This window comes from Euprymna scolopes, chromosome 16 (genome assembly GCF_053919585.1).
Source record: "Euprymna scolopes isolate OS-2025 chromosome 16, ASM5391958v1, whole genome shotgun sequence".
In the NCBI taxonomy this organism is placed as follows: Eukaryota; Metazoa; Mollusca; class Cephalopoda; order Sepiida; family Sepiolidae; genus Euprymna; species Euprymna scolopes.
The window spans coordinates 134,160,586-134,168,425 of record NC_136497.1 but is presented as its reverse complement, the minus strand read 5'-3'; positions in this window follow the sequence as shown (position 1 = coordinate 134,168,425).

Sequence of the window (7,840 nt, the reverse complement as noted above, 5' to 3'; positions counted from 1 at the left end):
TTTTTGTATTTATTAACTGTTTTATTCTTTTTATCAAACAAAAATAGAACTTTTATAATGAAATATATAGTATGGATTGTTTTTTCAAACATCAAAATTTAAAAATTAAAGTTAGTTTTATTTAAAAAAAAAAAAAAAAAAGAAAGACGAGGTATTTTTTTTTCGATTAGATTATAAACTTTATTAGAACTTTCAACAAACTTGTACAGGCATAAAAAATAGACTTTATAGATATTTTATAATAATATTTTTTTTAAATATATTTAACGAAAAGTTTTTTTTATCATTTCATTGTTGAATAAAATTTCAAAATGATAAATGGTGAAAAAAAAATATCTCGAAAAAACAAACAAACAAGAAAAAAACACCTTGTCTTTTTTCTTTCTTTTTTTTTTAATTAAACTTTAATTTTAAAATTTCGATGTTTGAAAAACAGTCCATAATATATATTTCATTATAAAAGTTCTATTTTTGTTTGATAAAAAGAATAAAACAGTTAATAAATACAAAAAACAAAACAAAACAAAAACCAGTCCATTAAGTTCAAATAAAAACTGTTTGAATAAAACTTATTAAAAAGAAGTTCATTATTATTTATTTATTTATTATAATACAATTCAGTATTTATTTAAAGTGCGATGTATGTCGGTGGTCAATGAAGGAGAAATCCTTCTAGGCCGAGGCAATTTTTATGCATAATAAAATCACAAGTATAAACAATCGAGATTTAAAAATTTGGTCGCAAAAATCCGAAACAGAAGACACCCATTTATTTAAATATTTTTTATTTTAATACGTTCGTTTTGTTACTTAAAAAAATGTTTTGTAAATATATATTTTTTCTTTTAAATCTTCAAAAGTTTTGTATATATATATATATATATATATATATATATATATATATATATATATATATATATATATATATATATATATATAAATTGCTGGCGAATATTCGAGCATGTTTGCTATTTGATTTGACGTTTTTACAAACAACCGACGCCATGTGCTTGTGCCAATGTCAAGGTCGAATCACCGGTGTTAGTTGAAATTTGCGCTTGTCACCGCCAGGCGGCGTCGTCTGCTACAGGGTATCTATTCTTTACTTGATCCTTTTAGTTTAATTTAACGTTTCCGGAAGTAATAAATGATGTTTCCCCTACATTTGGATAGCAAGTGCGTGAAAAAATGGCGTCTCCAATTTCGGCAATAAAGTGTAGAAGCACCAACGTTTTAAATATTAAATTATAAAATAAAAATTTTAATTATAAAATAAAAACACATTTAATCATTTTAAAACTGCATTTTTCATTTCTTGTTTTTTATTTGTTAAACAACGTATTTTTGTATTTTTCAATGTTTTAAATTTTTAATTATAAAATAAAAATTTGAAATTATAAAATAAAAATTTTAATCATACAATAAAAATTTTAAATCATAAAATAAAACTCATTTAATCCTTTTATTTGTTGCACAATGTGGTTAATCTAAAATAAATTATACGTAAACAAACTTTGGGATATATTCAGGTGACGACCGAACGTGTCCCCTTTTTTTATAACAGGGTTGGGGCATATTTGTACAACTAAACCGCAAATCTGCCAAAATAAACATCATAAAAATGTATTTCTTTTTTTATCATAAAAATCTTTTCTTTTTTTTTTTTTTTCAACATCAATCATTAATCATTAATGAAATATTATCCAAATAGAAGGTGATAACATGTTACGAACGTTAAATTAATTTATCTATATACTAATTTAATGTTCGTTTTCGGTTATTACCTTCTATTCTTCTATTTAATAATTAGGATCTCCCGATCATCAAAGATGCATTTTAAAAGAAAATGATGCCGCTTGTGGGCTGTACGTGAAACTAAAATATACCCCTTTTTTGGTCCTCTGGCTAGGATCCAAGATTTGTATTCGTTCTGCCTAAAGATGGTATAATGATGTATGGGATTTCCATTCACGCCAGGCGTTCATACAATGGAAATATGTCACAGACTTCTATAAGGATATTGGAGATAAACTGTAATAACCAGGTGTGATGTCCCCAATCAAGGGACATAACTCTAGGAGTTATCTACCCTTAGTTACGTGCGCTCTTCAATAAATTATGTTTTGGCCGTCAGTCTGACTGCGACCGAGCTGTTGTTAACATGTCAATCCCTGCGTTGTTATTCTTTCGTATTGTTTGATACCCGCGAGACGGGAACCCCCGACATTATACCAGGTATATTTTGACACTACATTAACCAGATTATTTAGATAAACACTTTTATAGTTTTAACAAAAGGGCTACAATATTAACGCGAGGTCACCATGCACGCCGGACGTTCATAGAATGCCCAGCAGCAATATATTACATATGATAGATGCTGTTGTGGAATTTCCACGGGTCCCCCTAGTAAAAGTATATTTTTTAAAACATTTACAAAAAAAAAAAAAATGGTCTTTATCCAACCAGGACTTTATAATACTTCTGACGATCCATACTGACTCGGGATCCCCCTCCCCTCTCCCCCGAACAAAATTTGAAAAGCTTCTATTCAGTTTAACCGTATTTATAAAATTCATTAAAAAGGTCAGCTACCTTTTGATTGTTTATTTGTTGTTTTTATCTTTTTAATTTTTCTTTTTTTTTTTTTTTTTTTTTAGTTTTCTGCGAATCTCGTGTTTGGCCGCCATCTTTGATTTTGACTTCTGTCCGTGAACATAAATGTTAATGATCGTTTTTTTTTCTTTTCTTTTTTTTTTTTTTAGAGCAGATAACTCATTTAAAGGCGGCTTGCTAAAGCAATAGGTGAGTAGTAATTGATTTTTTTTTTTGGGGGGGGGAGCCATTATGTTTCTTTTTGTCTCTCTCTCTCTCTCTCTCTCTCTCTCTATATATATATATATATATATATATATATTTATATATTTATATATATGTGTGTGTGTGTGTGTGTGTGTGTGTGTGTATTGATTTCCAAAAATAGCCAACAAAACAAAGAAAATGTAGTGGAAAAAAAGATGCGTGTTAAGATAGTTCACATATCGATTTTTATTTTTAAATATGTGGTTCAAAGCAAAAACAGTTGTACTAATTTGTCATTTCCAAAAATCATTAAAAAATCCATCGATTAGATAATTATTTATAGTTGAAAGTAATTTTTACGGAAAATTGGAGGAAATTGCATTTTCCTTAGATGTGAACACCTTGAATATTGCGAGTACAGGAGACATATATATACTCCCTTTTTCGCCACTTTAATGTCGATCAACATTGTAGCTTTATAGTTATAGAATTCTTTTTACTAAAACAGTAGCTAATCGATAAATTTTCGTAATTTTTGAAAATATTACTATTTTCGATACGACACTCAAGTAAGTGTTGTTGATTTTGCTTAAAACCGCATATTTAAAAAAATCGATATCTCGACTCTACCTTAACCGACATCCACCCCCCAAAAATACACAACAAATAAACATGCTTGTTTATTATAATAGCAAAATCCTTAAATCGAAATATTGACTTTCAAGTAACACCTATGATATTTATGTAATTGCCATCTCGAATTTAGTAAAATATCCAAAAATTACGAAAAATAATGAGATAGAAAAGTAATTATTAATAAAATAGTTTTCGAAATCAAATCCAAGTTTATACATCAATAAGTAGCTTATAGTCAGGGGGAAGTAACCCAGTCTGTCTTGATGCAATTAATGGCGACTTTTAGTGATTAATAAAATCTTCAAAATACAAGTTTTATGCAACAATGCAGTAATATTTAACTAATTGTGATATGACAAGTAAGTAGATAACATTGTTTTTTAATGGAAATACATTTTTGCTGATTTCGCTATTATAACAAAGAAGTGCCCAAATAAATGCCATCAAAGACAACCAAAATTAAAATAATCAGTAATAATTACCAATTTGTTATAATGTGAAAGTTTTATATTAGACCCTAACGAACGACAAACAACGAATAGATTATAACAGAAATCTACAACAATATTAAATGATAGTATATACGATTATGTATACGATTATGTACATGGTCTGCATTCACATTACAAAAAAAAAACAATATAAATTAAATTTTTACGTTTAATTTACTTTTTAATTATTAAGTAATTGTTATTGTTTTTATATCTTGAAATATGTTGGATCATGTGTATTTCCTTCTCCTCCTATCATGTGGTCCTGAAGCGTTATGGTAGTTGGCATCTAATTGGGGACTTTTAGTGATGGAGTGCTGTGACAGTTATAAAATTTTCTCAAACTGGATTTTATTAAGGTTTGCAATTAAATTCTGTTACGTGACCGTTACACTCGAACTGTGTCATTACATTTTAACCACCCAGACTCCCAAGTTTCAAAGGAAAAAACAAATAAAAAAGGAAAGCAATAAAAATCTGACTCAGCATTTTCTTTAAGTGCAAATGAAGTGTATTTATTCATTGTTTTTCCAAAACAATGCAGCGTTATTATCATGATAAAATTGGTACTGAAGTGAGATATACTTACTCTTGTTCCTTTAACAATAAAGAACATGGAAACGAACATTCCAGCCCGTAGAAATGACAACTGTTACTGGATTTCCTACTAATGGTCGTCTATTTTATATTCGTGACAACACTCACAGGTATAACTTCTTAATAGACACTGGAACGGAGATAAGCGTGATACCACTGCCGCCAAATCAAAAAATTACTCCGATCTTACCACCTCCAAGCAGCTAACAGCATAGAGATACCGACGTATGGAGAGAAATCCTTAAATGTTAATCTCAGCATGCGATGGATTTTTTCATGGATTTTTACCATAGCCAACGTGATGACGCCAATATTAGGACCAGATTTTCTATCCAGGTTTAATTTTATAGATATGACTAATCACACACTAATAGACAATCAAATGAAGAGCGTGGTTAAAGGTATCATCATGAGATATCAGTTCTGCCTTACCCATTTCATTATTTTGCATTATCTTTACAGATCCATACAGTTTGCTCTTTCCCTCGACCATGTAGTGTATTTTTCTATCCTTTTCTTGTGATGCAAGATTGCACACACTTGCTAATTTGCATACATGCTCTACTGGCTGGTACTGCTACTAATAGTTTCGCTTGCCTGTATCCTACTGCTGCTGATTTTCTCACATGCGCCCATACTACTCTGTTACAGTTCAAATGAATCCAGCTGACACATCAAACAACTCCATTCATTGTACTTTGTCAGTGTCTAAATAAGAATACATAAACTCATTTCTGCATGCATTGTTTACACATACACTAAATTCAATTAATAAAAACAAATAATTATATTTTCGACGAATTAGAGGATTTTCTTTATTCATTCAAAATTGATTTTCTTGAAACTATCTCAATTCTTTAAAAGCCAGAAGCCAGATTTTTCTTCAATAAACCAGTTGATCTGGCGTCCCAGATCAGCGTTACTCAGTACCCTTTAGTTTGCAACTCACAAACATTAGTGAACACACAGAAACACAACTCATTGACTATTATTATCTGCCAATCAGTATAAACTTACTCCTTGAAATATCCTCAACCTTTCTCATTGAATTTACCTTCTAGTATGAAAACCACTGAACATTGACTCTTATTAAGATCTTTAAATTAAATATAATTTATATACTTGAGTGGAGAAGTTTTGATTACGATTTTCAGACCCATGTTTAGCACGGCCCTTAAATTATCAAGTCCAACTTCTTTGATATCTCAGCTAATAATGTCCCCTTGTTTTACGAAGACTCTAAAATATTCAGGAATATTCCTGACTTAATTGCCTACCACAGTAATTGGTTTGGTTTCTCAAGTTACGCAGACACAGCTAATAGCATCACACATAATTTTTCTATATCCCATTCATTGACACAGTAACATTCTCAACCCATTTCCAGATCATCAGGATCAACAAGCTTCACTTCTGACCACAGTTCATAAGGATTGTGTAACAAATGCCCATTGCCCTCTCAAGAATACTGATCTTGTGATAATGATAGACATCACTATACACTCTCGACTATAAGCTGAAGAGCCATTGCTCAAAATGACAAGGTACTACAAGAAAGCTTACTGGGAAGCCATCAGAGATCACCTCAGATATACTCCATGGGGAAATAGCTTTGTTCATCCTGTGGATCCGTGCACAAATTGTTCTCACACGGATGTTCTATAACAAACTCCACTTTCCCCAATGGTTCACTTCTACTTGCCTAGCTGCCATTGCTCAAAGGCAGCATGCATACCGCAGAATTATCCACCATAAGTCCAGTACAAATGGACAAAAGTTTATAAAAGCTAAAAATAATTTTAAGAGTGAAATAGCTGCAGCTAAGCGAAGATATAGACCAAAACCACCAAAAAACGGATATATGTGCAGAAATTAGGTACTTGTAATATCTGGAAAATTTATAACAGTGTACTAAATAATGGCCAATCAACAATTTCCTCATTATCCAACAACCTAGGGACTGTTTGCACAACAACCGAGACGGCTAATTTGCTTGCCCAACGGTTTTCTCTAACTCTACTTTGGACCCACCAAACCACTCCCTCCCATATTTTCCTTTTTGGACAAAAACCACATGATGATCTGAAAATAAATTTTTCTAAGGTTCGTGATTTCATAAAAACCTAGACACTGCAAAGGTATGTGGACCTGATCTCATCCTGGCTATACAATTGTATTGTACTGACATGCAGAAGTGTAATGTAAACAGACATTTTGCTGCTCAACTCCCTGTTGGTTTAATTAATTACCTCTGATAGGTTAATTAATAATATCAGTTAATTGTGAAGTAAATCAAGTGAACATACTTTTTCTTTAAATGACTTTATTTCTGGAAGTTATGGATGATGAAAACAAGTGAATTAACAACATAACTTTGTATCTACCTTCTTTGAATCTCTTATGCCACTCAAAAACTTTTTATCCACCTTCTTTGAATCTCTTATGCCACTCAAAAACTTTTTATCCACCTTCTTTGAATCTCTTATGCCACTCAAAAACTTTTATCTACCTTCTTTGAATCTCTTATGCCACTCAAAACATTTTATCTTCCTTCTTTGAATCTCTTATGCCACTCAATAACTGATGCCTGATTCATGCATGCTAGTCCAAAAGCAGTCTGAAACATTTCCTACGTTTCTGTGACAGTTTTTCTAAGTTTAAAACAGAATTTTATTGCATATCATTCTTTTAAAATATCCTCATGTAGCTGTTCCGTTGAAGCTGAAATCCTAAAATATAGTCATCTCCAAAAGATGTATAGCAATAATTGTACATTTGAAGGTATTAAGAACTTGAAGCATAAAATATAAAACATAACTATTAAGACATTAATAATGTGCTAAGATATCTTTAAGTAAATTAGTGTAGTATATTAATGAATATATACATTATTTTCTTACATATTTTCTGTTTTTGTTTGTTATCTTGTAATCTTGCTGAAAGTGTGAGGCAATTTGATTTTAAATTTATGGTTCAAGCAAAATAAATTTATTGTGATGTTTATCATTGTAATAGACGTGTTTTTTATTATGATTTATTTTTCTATTTCCAGATAACAACCACTGGATAGAAGAAAATCACCATATAATCGAATGACATGTGTTTGTAAGAAGACTTATACCGAAATGTAATAATAATGTTTGTTTAGAAGCAATACATATAGGAAATACAGACCTATAATTCAGTAACATGAATGGAAATACTGGCGTAAAAAAATATGCATGTCAAGTCTGTGGGTCAACATTTTTAAAAAATTATATGTTACAAAGACATGTGCGTATACATACTGGAGAGAAACCATATTCTTGTGAAGT